This window comes from Callorhinchus milii, unplaced genomic scaffold, assembly GCF_018977255.1.
Source record: "Callorhinchus milii isolate IMCB2004 unplaced genomic scaffold, IMCB_Cmil_1.0 Scaffold5, whole genome shotgun sequence".
In the NCBI taxonomy this organism is placed as follows: Eukaryota; Metazoa; Chordata; class Chondrichthyes; order Chimaeriformes; family Callorhinchidae; genus Callorhinchus; species Callorhinchus milii.
The window spans coordinates 54,102,463-54,118,312 of NW_024704746.1; the positions used below are offsets into that span (position 1 = coordinate 54,102,463).

At 50.2% G+C, this 15,850-nt stretch overlaps 1 long non-coding RNA gene across 1 annotated transcript; it reads right to left on the reverse strand.

Annotated features, from left to right (window-relative positions):
* Positions 1-271: 271 nt before the first annotated feature.
* On the reverse strand, positions 272-15,842 carry LOC121849175. The gene is made up of 3 exons (XR_006085132.1): positions 15,746-15,842; positions 3,920-4,079; positions 272-953 (listed from the first exon to the last, which is right to left on the reverse strand). It is a non-coding gene; the product is annotated as an uncharacterized LOC121849175 (long non-coding RNA).
* Between the last annotated feature and the right edge of the window lie 8 nt (positions 15,843-15,850).

A 15,850-nucleotide genomic window follows, 5' to 3' on the forward strand; every position in this document is an offset into this window, starting at 1 on the left:
CTAAGATGTTGCTTTTGTTTAGCTGGGTGGCTAACACACTGGGAAACAAGTGCTTTTGTTTAGCTGGATGGCTAACACACTGGGAAACAAGTTCACCCTGAATAATAATAATAATAATCCTTGCATTTGATATAGTGCTTTTCACGTCGGGAGGACGTCCCAAAGCGCTTCACAGATCACACTGTAAAGTGAATTGACTGTATATTTGTGGGCAAACGCAGCAGCCAATTGCGCACAGCAATGTCCCACAAACAGTCGTAGATTGAAAATGACCAATTTATTATTGTTTTTGGTTTTGGAGGGATTATTATTTTGTATCTCCACGATATGGCTCACTCCCCCCTTGCAGTGTACTTGGTGACCTCTGTAATCAGTTCTTACTAATGCAAGAACTTATCGCTCAGTGTTTCTTGCTACCAGATCGACTATTAGTCGATGCAAACTGGGAAGCTTCAGTCAATAAGAGGTTTATATTTGAATACCTCTTTGACCTAGGCTGAACATGTTTGTGTTAATCCCTCTTATATTGTAAATTAACAGAGAGCTTGAATTAAGAAATGGTTAAGAAAACTCGACGGTATTTGTATGGTTCGTTCAGAATCCAAATTCCTCGGAAATAGTTGAAAGTGATTTCAACAAATAATAATGAATTACACAAATAACTAATCAACTTAAAAAAATGCTAGCTAACAGCTTATTAAATATGAGGTTGATGTATGTGCACTGAACCAACTCTTGACTCAGAAGGTTTGTTCCTCTGGCCAGTCAAGATATATTGAAGCACTCTGAGACGCTGTCCGGCGTGGAGGGCGCTATATAAATCCAAGTTGTTGTTGTTGTACCTTTCTGATGTTATCAAGTAAAAAACAAAACTAGGAGTTTCAGGTATATTGGGAAATCTTCCAGGATTGGAGTTCAAAAGGGGAAATGTCCGTCAAAGCTGGTGGAACCTCCTGCGAACAAAAACAACAAAATTACATTTGTATGGCGCTTTTCACGTGGGGAGAACGTCCCAAGGTGCTGGACAGACAAAGAGTTTTGGACCCGAGCTGGAGGTCGTGGAGGGCGGGCTGGAAGCAGGGAGGTCAAAAGCACGGTCAAAGAGGAGGGTCTTGAGATGGGTCTTGAAAGTGGCAAGGGAGGGGGTGAGCTGGGGGGTGGAGTTCCAGAGGGTGGGGGCAGAGTGGCAGAAGGTCCACCCGCCAATAGTAGGGCGAGCGAGGCGGGAGATGTGAAGCAGGCCGGAGTCCACTGACCGGAGGGAGCAAGCAGGATGGTAGGGGGTAAGGAGCTCACAGACGTAGGGAGGAGCAAGACCATAGAGGGCTTTGAAGGTGAGGAACAAGATGTTAAACTGTATCCTCTGAAATGGGAAGCAAGTGGAGTTGGGTAAGGATGGGAGTGATAGGGTCACGGAGCCTAGCGCAGGAGAGGAAACGGGCTGCAGATTTCTGGATGATCTGCAGCCTGGGGAGCGAGGAACTGGGGAGGCCGACAAGCAGTGAGTTTGCATAGTCGAGCCTTAATGTAATGAAAGCATGTATGAGGGTTTTGGCGGCCTGTTGTGTGAGAGTGCCAGAGCCGGGGGATGTTGCAGAGGTGGGGGAAGGCAGAGCGGTTCATGGTGTAGATGTGGGGTAGAAAGGATAGTTGAGGGTCAAACAAGACACCAAGGTTCTGGACTATCTTAGCAAGGTGGAGTGTGCAACCGTGGATGGCAATGCTGTCAGTGCCTGAGGTGAGGAGGTGCTGACGGGAGCCAATCAGGAGAGCCTTAGTCTTGTTGATGTTCAACGAGAAAGTTAGCTCTCATCCAGTACTTGATGTCTGCCAGACATTCTGTCAGGACAGCAGTGGTCCTGGAGTCAGGGGTGGAGGCAGAGAGGTAGAGTTGGGTGTAAGAGCCCTGAGGAACTCCGCACGAGACGGTGCGGGAGCTAGAGGAGAAACCGATAGAGTGGTTGACGGAGTCAAAGGCAGCAGAGAGGTCAAGGAGGACGAGGAGGCAGAGGGAGTCCTGGTCGCAGATGAACAGAATGTCATTTGTGACTTTGACCAGAGCTGTTTTTGCGCTGTGGGTGGCACGGAAACCCAATTCGAAGGGCTCGAGAAGGGAGAGGCGGGAGCGGAAGTAGTGGAGCTCAGAAGCAACGACTCATTCCACGATCTTGGGAGAGGAAAGGGAGGTTGGAGATGGGGTGGTAGTTTGGGAGTAGAGATGGGCCCAGGGACGGTTTTTTTAAGGATAGGAGTGATGACGGCTGTTTTTTAATGGGGTGGGAACAATACCAAAGGACAGGGAGAAGTTTATGATGTCAGTGAGTAGAGGGGCAAGGAGGTGGAGCTGGCAGGTAAGGAGAGGGGTAGGGATGGGTCGAGGGAGCAGGTGTCAGTTTCATACGGGTTATGGTAGTGATGAGAGAGGAGGGGGAGACAAGTTCAAAGGTGTGGAGGGCGGGATGGGTAGGGGCCGGGGTGGGGGAGGGAGATTTTTTTCCATGGGCAGTAGCAGAGGAAGGTGGGTTGGGTGGCGGTAGGGAGAGGGACTGAAGAGTTAAGGGAGATGAAGTGATGGTCCGAGATTGCTTTGTCAATGATGGTGATGTCCGAGACGGTGAGGCCCCTAGTGATCACCAGGTCGAGGGGGTGACCGTAAACGTGGGTGGCGGAGTAGATGTGGAGGGAGAGATTGAGGGAGGAGATAAGGGAGGAAAAGTCAACAGAGATCGAGCAGGAAGGGGTGAAGTGAAGCTTGAAGTCGCCTAGGATGAGGAGGCATTCAGAACAGAAGGAGAGGGAAGATAGGAGAGTGTCGATGTCCGGGATGAAGGTGGGGGAGAGCTTGGGTGGGGGGGGGGGGGGACGATAGATGAGGAGAATTTTGAGGGAAAGGTTAGAGGGGTGATAAAGGGTAAGGTGCTCAAAGGAGGGGAAGTTTCTAGAGGAGTGTGGGAATAGGCTGAATGGGGACCGGGAAATGAGAGCCACACTGCCACCATGGCGGTTAGGTCGTGGGGTATGATGGAAGGTGTAGCCAGGTGGTGTGGCCTCCCTCAGGGGAAAGGTGTTGCCTGGAGTGATCCAGGTTTCAGTGAGAGCAAGAATGTCGATGTTTTCATCGATGATGAGATTTAGGATGGTGAGGGAGTGGACATTTTACAGACCAATGTGGAGGCGACAGTTGGTGGCAGAATGTGGGGTTTGAGGGGGGCAGGGGTAGGACTGACAGGGAGGGTGGGGATGTCGATCGTGAAGGAGAGGTTGGCCCCTGTGGTGGGCCTTGTGGCGAGAATGGGGGATAGGGCAGTCAGAGTGACTGCTGTTGGACAGCCAGCGGCAACTCATATGGCGGACCTGACGGAGGATTCGTAGGCTGGAACAGGGAGGCAGTGGGGTGGTCGAGCAGGGATAGGAGTCGGGGAGGGCGGTGGGAGAGGAGGACCGAGCGGGGGTAATGGAGGGTAAAGGACAGGGGTGGCATTATGGAGAAGCAGCTCGGGTCAGTGGCAGCAGCCAAAATCTGCACGCCAAGACTAAGAGCGAACAGCAGGGGGGGTTAGGGGAGGGGTCAGCGAGTGGCAGGAGTCATCATGGGGAGAAAGGACAATTATAGTTCCAGTGGGTCCAGGCTGAGAGATTCAAAGGTGCGGGCGGATGTGACATCATGCGGCAGCCGGGCTCTGGTTGGTTGTTGACCAGGAGAGTCAGCGATGGCCGCCATGGCCACGGTGGTGAATCCCACGGTGGCGAATCCCACATTGGATCCCCATGGCTTGGGTAGGTGGGCCTCGGTCCCCGCATTGGATCAGGACGCCGTTTGGGGCATCGGACGCCGCCCTAGTGCTGGCCTCAAGCCCTGGTCGGCCTCACTCGTCTGTAAGCCAGGGGCCCTACTCCAAGTGTTGAATTGAGACCTCACTCCAGGTGTTTATTCAGGCGTCGATTAAGGCCTCACTCCAGGCGTCGCTCATGTGAAGTCGTCTCGGTCCCCATTCAAGGCCGCCCGTCGCAGGGGGCCTCAGACCCAGGAAGTCTTGCCCTCCCCCGCTCAGCTCCAATGGGCCTCCAATTGAGCCTACCTGCCAGGATTGCAAAAAATAGGATTTTTCACCCTGAATAACAGAAAGCTTGTTCCAGGCTTGATTTTCCAACATTACAAATTGCTGAAGCATCGTCTTAAGGGTTCCATCGAACCGTTCTACCAGCACATAGCACATCCTGTGGGTGGTAGACCAAGGTCTTAATGGAGGTTATTTTAAATTCCTTAAGAACTGACGGTAGGAGATGAGACATGAGTCCTGGACGAGAGATAACTTTCTCCAGCTCAACGTGCGCAAAACTGAGGCCCTCCTGATTGGCTCGCATCAGCGCCTCCGCACCTCAGGCGCTGACAGTATCAGCATCCAAGGCTATTCACGGCCTTGCTCCCTCCTACCTCTCCAACCTACTATCCCCCTACCTACCTGCCCGTACCCTCCGTTCCTCTGGCTCTGGTCTGCTCCACGTCCCCCGCCCCAACCGCCCTACCATCGGTGGTCGGGCCTTCAGCCTCTCAGCCCCGAGGCTCTGGAACTCCATCCCCCAGTGCCTTCGCCTTGCTTCCTCCCTTTCCTCCTTCAAGGCCGGTCTCAAAACCTTTCTCTTTGACCGTGCCTTCAGCTCCCCTCTCGACTCTCTTCCCCTCCTCGCTCCCTCCCTTCCCTCCCCTCACCCTGACCATTTCCCCCTCCTCGCTCCCTCCCTTCCCTCACCCTGACCATTTCCCCCCTGCTCAGGTCATGACCCAACTGTGCAGCGCCTTGGGACGTCCTCCTGACGTGAAAGGCGCTTTATAAATGGAATCTTGTTGTTGTTGTTGTTGCACTCTCCACCTCTCAAAGCCAATCAGGAACCTCGGGGTTCTGTTCGACCCTGAGCTGTCCTTTCTCCCTCATATCTGCGCCACAACTGGCACCGCCTTCCATCACCTCCGGAATGTCACCAGACTATGGCACTACCTCACCCCTCACGCTGCTGAAACTCTGGTCTACGTTTATCACCTCAAGGCTGGACTATGGGAACTCTCTCCTCGCCGGCCTTCCCGGCACCTCCCTCCACAAGCTGCAGGTCATTCAGAACTCTGCAGCTCGTGTACTGTCCCGCACCAGGCTTCGCGACCACATCACACCCACTCTCGCTCGCCTCCACTGGCTCCCCATCCCCTAGAGGATCGAATTCAAGATCCTCACCCTCACCTACAAGGCCATTCAGGGCCTTGCTCCCTCCTACCTCTCCAACCTACTATCCCCCTACCTACCTGCCCATACCCTCCGTTCCTCTGGCTCCGCTCTGCTCCACATCCCCCGCCCCAACCGCCCTACCAGCGGTGGCCGGGCCTTCAGCCTCTCAGCCCCTAGGCTCTGGAACTCTATCCCCCAGTGCCTTCGCCGCTTCCTCCCTTTCCTCCTTCAAGGCTGGTCTCAAGACTTTTCTCTTTGACCGTGCCTTCAGCTCCCCTCTCGACTCTCTACCCCCTCCTCGCTCCCTCCCTTCCCTCCCCTCACTCTGATCATTTCCCCCTTGCTCGGGTCCTGACCCAACTGTACAGCGCCTTGGGACGTCCTCCCGACGTGAAAGGCGCTCAATAAATGGAATCTTGTTGTTGTTGTTGTTGCTGTGAAGCCATGAGCTGGGCCAACAGTTGCTACATTTTTCACTGGTTTTGTTTTTCTTTGTATGTGCAAGTCACAGTTCACTGCTCTCTTGAGCAGAAAGCCCAGCAGCATGAAGAGGGAACTGAGTGAGGTAGAAATAATATAAAACATGTCTGGGAATATGCAGCTGAGACCAGTTGCATACACAATGTGTGCCATGTGAGAACTCCAGAATGCTTTGGGTGCCCTGGACAAACACATGTATAGGAAGTGCTTCCAACTACTCGAGCTGGTTTCTGAGCTCAAGGAGAGGCTGGTGTCACTACATAGCATACAGGAGGCTGAAGAGTTCATGGATCAGGAGGTGGTCACCCCACAACCACAGAGAGTTCAGAAGGAGAATGAGTGGGAGACCACCCAGCATTGTAGGAAGAGGGGATGGGCAGTGCAGCAATCCCAAGAGTGTGGCACTCACAAACCGATTCTCTGTACTGAATAACGGTGAGGTCGATGACATCTCTGAGGAGGGGAGTCAAAAGCAAATGGATGCACAGAGTGACACAGGGGAGAGTGTCAATGCAATTGACATTGGGGACACAATGCTCTTTCACATCAGTAGTCAGGCGTTTCTGCAATCAAAGACGTGACTCTCGCATGGTATGTTGCCTCCCTGGTGTCAGGATTGAAGACATCACGGAACAGGTGCAAAACATTCTACGTGGGTAAGGGGAACATCCAGAAGCCATGGTCCATGTTGGAATCCATGCCATTGGGAAAAAAAGAGCTGAGATCCTACAGGGTGAGTATCAGAACTTAGGGAAAAAGCTAAAGAGTAGGATTCAAAGGTGGTGATCTCTGGATTGCTACCCAGTGCCTCATGCGAGTGAATATCAAAACAGCAGGATCAAACACATGAATGCATGGCTGGAGAAATGGTGCAGAAAGGAGGGCTTCAGGTTACAGGATCATTGCGACCAGCTCTGCAGCAGGTGGGACCTGTACAAGGTGGATGGGGGTTACACCTGAACAGTGCTGGGACCAATGTCCTCGCAGGGAGGTTAACTGGTGCTGTGAAGGGGAAGGGTTTAAACTAATTTTGAGGGGGGAAGGGAATCAGGATGTAGTATTAGAGAGGACAAACAAGTCACATAAAGGACTGAGTGAGATGAATAGCAGTGTAATAAGGAGTTGTCCAGAAAAAGGAGGGATTAGACGGGGGAGAAATGCAGAAAAGACTAAGTTGGTCTTGAAGTGCATGTGAGTAAACTCACGGACTGTGACAAATAAGATTGGTGAGCTGCAGGCTCAAGTTGCTACATGGAGTTTATGATGTGCTGGCAATAAAGGAGACCTAGCACAAACAAGGGCAGGAATATGAATAGGAAAGGGCTGAATATTCCTGGCTACAATGTATTCAGGAGGGATAGGGAAGGGAAAAAAGGGAAGGGGGGAGGCAATATTGATTAAAGACACGGTCATGGCCCTGGAAAGAGGCCCTGTGCTAGAATGTCCAAAAACAGAATCTATTTGGTTAGAGTTAAGGAGCAGAAAAGGATAGGTTACTCTGTTCGGTGTATACTATAAACCATCAAATTGTGGGAAGGAGAGAGAGATGAGAAAATCTGTAAGCAGCTTTCAGAAAGATGCAAAGCCAATAGAGAAATTGGATAAGATAAGAATAAACCGAGAGGAGGTACTAAAATGGTTGTCGGTGCTCAAGGTAGGTAAGTCACCCGGTCCGGATGGGATGCATTCTAAGTTACTGAGACAAGTAAGGGTGGGAATAACGGAGGCTCTGGCCACAATCTTTCAAACCTCCTTGGATCCTAGGGTTGTGCCAAAGGCCTGGAAGGTTGCAAATGTTACTCCCCTGTACAAAAACTGGCAGAAGGATAAATCTGGGAACAGGACGGTCAGCCTAACGTCAGTAGTGGGGAAACTTCCAAAGACTATAATCTGGGACAAAATAAATTTTCACTTAGAAAAATATGGGATAATAAAGGACAGCCAACATGAATTTGTTAAAGGCAAATCATGTCTAACAAACCTGATAGAATTCTTTGATTAAGTAATGAAGAGGGCGAGTGAAAGTAGTGCAGCTGATGTAGTTTATCAAAATTTCAGATGACCCACAGCATGGAAACAGCTCTGGTCAAAGTCACTAATGACATTCTGAACATCGGTGATCAGAGCTCCCTCTGCCTCCTTGTCCTCCTCGAACTCACTGCAGCCTTCGACACTGTTGACCAATCCATCCTCATACACCACCGCTCTGCTTTACTCAGTCTTCATGGATCTCCCTTGCCCGATTCGATTCCTATCTCTCTCACCTTCTCCACTTCATTGCCTCTAACGGTTTCTCCTCCAGCCCCCGCACTGTCACATCTGGTGTCCCCCAGGGCTCTGTCCTTGGCCCTCTCCTCTTTAATATCTACATGCTCCCCTTTGGTGACATCATCTGCAGACATGGGGTCAACTTCCACATGTATGCGGATGACACCCCACTCTCTCTTTCTGCCTCCACCCTCAACTCCAGGACCACTGCTGTCCTGACAGACTGCCAGTCGGACATCAAGTCCTGGATGAGGGCAAATTTCCTACAGTTGAATGTGAACAAGATTGAGGCCCTCCTGATTGCCTCGCGCCAGCGCCTCAGCACCCCAGGCTTTGGCAACATCAACCTCCATGGTTGCACACTTCAACTCACCAAGCCAGTCAGGAACCTTGGTGTCTTGTTCGACCCTCAACTGTCTTTTCTCCCCCACATTCAAGCCATAACCCACTCTGCCTTCCCTGACCTCCATAACATCTCCCGACTCTGCCACTACATCACCCATCAGGCCGCTGAAACTCTTGTTCATGCCTTCATCACCTCCAAGCTCAACTATGCAAATGCCCTGCTTGTCGGCTTCCCAACTCCTCCCTCCATAGGCTGCAGATAATCCAGAACACTGCAGCCCGTGTCCTCTCCCGCACCAAACTCCATGACCCCATCTCCCCACTCTTGCCCGACTCCATTGGCTCCCTATCTTTCAGAGGATCCAGTTCAAGATCCTCGTACTCACATACAAAGCCCTCCATGGCCTCGCCCAACCCTACCTCTGTGACCTCCTAATCCCCTACCAACCCGCTCGTTCCCTCCACTCAGCCGGCTCTGGCCTGCTCCACGTCCCCCAATCCACCCGCCCTACCATTGGCAGGAGAGCCTTCAGCCACTCTGCCCCCAATCTCTGGAATTCCATCCCCCAATCACTCCGCCTTGCCCCCTCCTTAGCCTCCTTCAATCCCGCCTCAAGACCCTCCTCTTTGACCATGCCATCGGCCACCCCCTTCCCCTCCCCTCCCTTACCCCCCCCCCAACCCCAGCTCAGATCTGGAATGCTGTTCTCTGTCAAGTGCCTTGGGACATCCTCCCAACGTGCAAGGCGCTATATAAATGTAATCTTGTTGTATATAATTTTCAAAAGGCATTTGATAAAGTGCTACATGAGAGACTTGTCAGAAAAATTGAAGCCCACAGAATTGAAGGAGTGGTGGTTAACGATTGTTTTTCTGACTGGAGAGAAATGTGCAGTGGTGTCCCCCAGGGGTCAGTATTGGGACCACTGCTGTTTTGGATCTATATAAATGACCTGGATTCGGGTATAGGGAGTACAATTTCCAGATGATACTAAGCTAGGTAAAGTAGTAAACAGTGAGGAGGATAGTAGCAGACTGCAAACGTACATAGACAGACTGATAAAATGGGCAGACAGGTGACAGATAATGTGGAGAAATGCAAAGTGATGCATTTTGGGAGGAAGAATGAGAGGCAATATAAGCTGATGGTACAATCCTAAAGGGGGTGAAGGAACAGAGAGACCTGGGGGTTCATATATGTAAATGTTTGAAGGTGGCAGGACAGGTAGATAAAGCTGTGAAAAAAAAGCATACGACATACCAAGCTTTATAAATAGGGGCATAGAATACAAAAGTCAGGAAGTTATGATGAACGTTTATAAAATACTGGTTAGTTCTCAGTTAGAGCACTATGTTCAGTTGTGGGCACCACACTTTAGGAAGGATGTCAAGGCATTAGAGAGGATGCAAAGGAGATTTACCAGGATGGTACCAGGAATGAGGGACTTCAGTTATCAGGAGAGACTAGAGAAGCTAGGATTATTCTCCTTGGAGCAAACTTGTCCTCCTCAAATAATTAAGACAAAACTTAATAGAAGTTTTCAAAATTATGAGGGGATTCGATAGGGTGAACAATGAGAAACTATTTTCAGTGGTGAGTGGGTCGATAACCCGAGTATACCGATTTAAAATAGTTTTTAAAAGAGGGGAGGTGAGTAGAATTTTTTTGCACAGCAAGTTGTTCGGATCTAAAATGCATTGCCTGAAAGGCTGGTGGAAGCCGATACTTTTAAGTAGATAATTATTTGAGGACAAGTTTGCAGGGCTATGGGGAAAGTGCGGGGGAGCGGGATGGATTTGGATGGCTCTTTTCAAAGAGCCGGCAGACAGGATGGGCAGAACGGCCTCCTTCTGTGCTGTGTGATTCTATGAGGGACAAAAGTTGCTCATCTGTAGCCAAAGGCGAACCCAATTCTGACAGTATATGTAGGAGGGAGTGTGTCACGACGGAAAAAGAAAACTTAGTTTTCTAAAAAACAATAGTTTTTTTTTAAAAAAAGGTTTATTTTGACAAATATTTTTTAGATAAAAATGTTTCACTTTCCCCATTAAATACCACACTCTCCCTTTACCTCCATTACATGCAAATCATTATTCACTTCCTGTCCCGCCCGTCAGTCATTCCTCATTTCCTTCCTGTCCCGCCTCTGCATGTCAATCATTTCTCACTTCCGGTGCGTTGGGCTGACCCTGACAGTAGCTCCGCCCCCTGTCATTGCTGCTGCTTTTCCGCTCTCCTCCCCGCAGTGATTGGTTTCCGCTCTCTCTCCCTTTCTTTATATTATTCTCTGCTGCTTTCTCACTCTCCTTCGCCAATTTCTCTCTCTTCTGCCACTTTCTCCGTCACTTTCCCCCTTTTCTCTGCCACTTTCCCTGTTTTGGTCGGGCATTCAGCATCTCCAGCCCGGGGTCAAAACCCGAGTGTCCAGCACCCTGGGACGTCTTTTCGCTATACAAGTGTAATTTGTTGCTATTGTTTTCACTACCACTTTCTCTTTTCTCTCCCACTTTCTTTTCTCTGCCACTTTCTTCACCACTTTCTCTTTTCCCTTACACTTTCTCTTTTCTCAAGGTTACATACAACAGATTACACTTGTATTCACTTCACATTGGAACGACGTCCCAGGGCACTGGACAACCACGGGTTTTGGAGTTAGAGTCAGAAGGAGAGGAGGGCAGATGGGGGTGGTAGGGTGGTGGAAGGCACGATCGAAAAGGAAGGTCGTCAGACGCACTTGAAGCAGGCAAGAGGAGGTGAGGCGGAGAGATTGCAGGGTAGAGTTCCAGAGTGTGGGGTCAGAGATGCTGAATGCCGACTTCCAATTGTGGGGCGGGAAGTGCGGTGGACCTAAAGCAGGCCAGTGTCTGCCGAGAAGAGGGAGTGGACAGGCTGATATGGGTTAGGGAGTTCAGAGAGATAGGGGAGAGAAGACCGTGGAGGGCCTTGAAGGTAAGAACAAGGGTTTTATACTTGATTCTCTGAGGAATGGGAGCCAGTGAAGCTGGGCAAGAACAGGGGTGATTGGGTCCTGGAGCCTAGTGTGGGAGAGGGCATGAGGTACAAAATTCTGAGTAATATGCAACTTGTGGAGGGAAGAGTTGGGAAGTCCAGTGAGCAGGCAGTTGGCGTAGTCAAGCCGGAATGTAATGAAACCATGGTTCAGGGTCTCGAGGGCCTGCAGTGAGAAGCAGTGGCAGAGGTGGGCTATGTTGCGAAAGTGTGGAAAGGCGGAACGGGTCACAGCACGAATGTGGGATTTGAAGGATAGCTGAGGGTCTAAAAGGACACAGAGGTTTCAGATTGGCTTGGTGAGGTGAGATGAAGAGTGCAGCCATGAATGGTGATAGTGTCAGCGGCTGAGGTGAGGCACTGCAGGTAGCCAAGCAGAAAGGCCTCTGTCTTGCCAGCAATGAGTTGGAGGAAGTTGGCACTCGTCCAGGACTTGATGTCAGACAGACAATTAGCCAGGACATCAACTGTTCTGGAGTCGAGGGTGGAGGCAACAAGATGGAGTTGGGTGTCATCTACATACATGACAGTGCGGGACTAGAAGAGAAGCCATTGCTGGCCATTAAGTGCAGACAGTGGAAAAGGTAGGATTGGAACCATGCAAGAACAGAATCATTGGGTGGAGGTGAGAGGAGATGCGGTGGAGAAGAATAGAGTGGTCAACATTATCGAAAGCGGCCGAGAGGTCAAGAAACATGAGACAGAGAGAGCACTGGTCGCAGGTGTACCGAATGTCATTTGTCACTTTGACCAGGGCTATCTCTGTGCTGTGAGCAGCACAAAACTCACATCAAGGTGATGTTGCTTTTCCTCATAGAGTCCGCCATGATCCCCCTCCAGAAGCACACTGTTGTACGCTTCCAGAAGATCCAGGCCAATCTCATCCCATAGCTGGGTAGAGATCAAGAGACCATCACTTCTGAAGGGACTTGATTGCTTTAGTCAGTTCATCCAGAGAGTGGGCGATCCAAGGGCTTCCTACTCCATTCGTCCAGCACCTTGGTAAGGGTCGACAGGAAATCATGGGAGGCCGTGCTCTCTATCGGCTTCTCATAGTACAGGTTGGCGTAAAAGGACTTGGCGGTCCTCTGCATGCTGTCCTGCACCGCGCACACAGAGCCATTCTCATCCTTCAATCCAGAAATCAGAGTTGCCGCTGTGTGCTTTCTGGAAGAAGCTTGAACACTTCTCGTCTTGGGCTATCATGCGGACTCTGGAGCAGAAAATCATCTTGGAAACCTCGAAGGCAAAGAGCGAGGCTTGCTCACCTCCTCAAGTTCCTCCCTGACATCTGTGCCTTCAGCCTGAAGTTGCGCGAGGCCCTGCAGTATGGTCTGGAGAGTTCATTGGTCGGGCTCTGGCTAATCTTACACCTTTCTAGACAAAAAAAAATCTTAATTATCTTAATATGTCTCACCATTCTGCCAACGAATCTTAGAAGTTCCTCAAGGATTTACATCCTCTATATACTTCTGCAATTCAACAATTTCCAGGATTAATAATTTCACGTTCAATTTCCATATCCCGTTACCCATCCCACTGCTTTCCCACGCTTCCAGGTCAGCCAGCATGAGGTGGTGGTCAGAAAATAACACCAGTTCGAGATCTGTACTCCTGACTGTGTACTGTGTTCCTCAAGGGGAACAGGAAATTGATATTTGAAAGAACTGACTCGTCTGGCCTGGAAAAGGTAAACTACTGTAGTGCACCATCCGCAAGGGCCTTGAAGATGTCAAGCAGCTGCGTGTCCATCACCACTTTTAGGAGAAGCTTGGACATGATGTCATGTCAGTCCTATTGGATCTTCCAACTGGCTCCAAGATGCAGTTGAAATCACCTGGTCTGGATGTGACCAACAACAGAGAAAACATCTAGAACAGCGCCAGGTGCTCTTTCTTCCCCATGGGGCGGGGTGGATATACATTAATTAACCTAATTTGAGCATCTGATCCAAATACTCACAATACTCCAACCATAATCAACCCTGACAAAGCTCTGCCTTTTGACAGCGAGACTCTCCTCTTACACTCCCAAACCCCCAGCCCTATGCTGATACTCAATTAACCCTTAGGACTGGTGCCCAATTGTCATGGCCCTTGCAGCTTCCTTTACACTTAGTACTAAAATTTGCAAGTACAACAAGGAGTGAAAACCATCGCAGTATGCCTCATACACAATGTCTCAATCACACTTTTGACACGTGTCTCATACACTTTATCTCACACACACGGTATCTGTATTCCTGCCCTCTAGCTCTCTTTCCACAACAACCTTCCTTCTTCGGTCACTCTCCTTCACAATTCCTTCTCTAATATCGCAAACACCCTTGTCCCCATCATCTATCCCAATACTTCTTACTCCCACAAGACCCCTGGTACATTACCCACTTCTGCTCCCTTGAGTCAAAGGTTTGTGCTGCACAAGCTCAAATCCAACTTAATGGTTTACTGCCAAATTCTGCCTGGATCATTCATACCAAAATCTGCTGCTCCAATGGCTCACCTCAGCCAAATTGTCCTTCTATTCCAGAATCATCTCGGGGGCTGTAGAACCCCCAGTCTCATCTTCTCCACCTCAAACCAGCTCCTTCACCCACTTTCTCATGCTCCACCCACCCTCTCCTCCAACTCCAAATACAAGATGATGCACTTCCTAAGTTCCAAAATCTGCCCTCACGTCACCACTTCACCAACCACCCCCAGTCCTGGTCTCCACCTGACCCTTCCTCCACATTTTCAACCATGTCTCCCTCTCCTCCGATCATTTACCAAATGAGGCCACCTGCTCCCTCAACTACACCCCGACCTCTCTCCTGACCTCCCAACTCCACCTCCTTGTCCACCTCTCTCTGTCAACATCATCAACCTCTCTCTGTTCACCCCCCACAGTTCCCCCATAAAAACTGTCATCAACTCCATCTTCAAAAAACTTTCCGTCGACACATCGCTGTTCCTTAACTACCATCCTATCTCCAACCTCACTTTCCTCTCCCAAGATACTGGAATGATTAAGCTTCCCAGCTATGCTCTTTCCTCTCCCTGCACTCACTGCATGAACGCCTCTGTTCTGGTTTCTCTGCTGCTCAAAATACAGAGACTGCCCTGGTAAAATTCTCAAATGACATTCTCTCCATCTGCCTCCCTCTTGAACTCTCTTCCTCCTTTGACACAGTCAACCTTCTCCGCCGTATGTCCTTTCAGTTCCATCTTTGTCTGGTTTCGTTGTTACCTATCCCAACGTCTCCACTTACTATTCGCCAACAGCTTCTCTTCCCACCCGTGCAGCATCCTGTGCGACATTTCATAGGGCTTTTTTTTCGGTCCTCTCTTTAATATTTACACATTCCCACTCAGTGATGCCATCCACAGGCATGGGGCTAATTTCCATATATATTCGGATTACACCTAGCTGTACCTCTATCTTCATCCTCAATTCTAGGACCACTGCTGTCCTGACTGTCAGACATCAAGTCCTAGATGAGAGCCAACTTTCTCCAGTTGAACGTTGACATTGACAGAGGCCCTCCTGCTTGGATCCCACATTAGCGCCTTCTCACCTCAGGTACTGACGGCATCAATTACATGGATGCGCATTCCAACTCATCGAGCCAATGTGGATCTCGCTGTCCTGTTCAGCTCTCATGTTCCTTTAAAGTCCACATTCCGTTCCTAGACCCGTTAACCTTTCCCTTACCTCCACAACACTTCACTCCTTTGCCAAGCAGGAGCCAAGGCCCTCCTGCTTGGCTTCCATCAGCATCTCCTCACCTTCTGGTGCTAACAGCATCACTATTCATGAATGCACTCTCCACTTCATGAAGCCAGTATGGAACCTTGGTGTACCGTTCGATGCTCAACTATCCTTTAAATCGCACATCCATCCCATGACCGTTCTGCCTTCCTCCACAACACTGCTCGCTTCCACCACTACCTCTCCCCTCAGGCCGAGACCCATTTGTCAGGTCCATGTTTGACTATGCTAATTCCCTGCTTACCAGACCTCCCAACTCTTCCCTCCACAAGATGCAGATTACTCAGTCTGCAGCTGGTGTTGTCTCCTGTACCAAACTAATCACCCATTCTCGCTCAGCTCCATTGGCTCCCCATTCCCCAGAGGATCAAGTTAAAGATCCTCAAAATAATTTTTAAAGCCCTCCACGGTTTTGCTCCTCCCTACCTTTGCAGCCTGTTAAAACCTTAACAACCCGTCTGCTCCCCCCGCTCAGCGGGAACTGGCCTGTTCCTCGTCCCTCGGCCCGGCCCGGCCCGGCTACCATCGGCCGTCAGGCTTTCAGCCTCTCTGTGCCCACCCTCTGGAACTCCATCCTAGAGGCCCTCCACCTTGACCCATCCTTTGCTGTGTACAGGACCCGTCTCAAGATCCTCCTCTTTGACCTTGAGTTTGTCCACACTCCTCCCTTTACCTTCTTGACTCCAACCGCAGCTCTGGTGCAAATCTTCAACTGCCGGATTTGGGCCGTCCTCCTGATGTGAAATCCGCTGTAATTTGTTGTGGCTGTTGTGCGCCT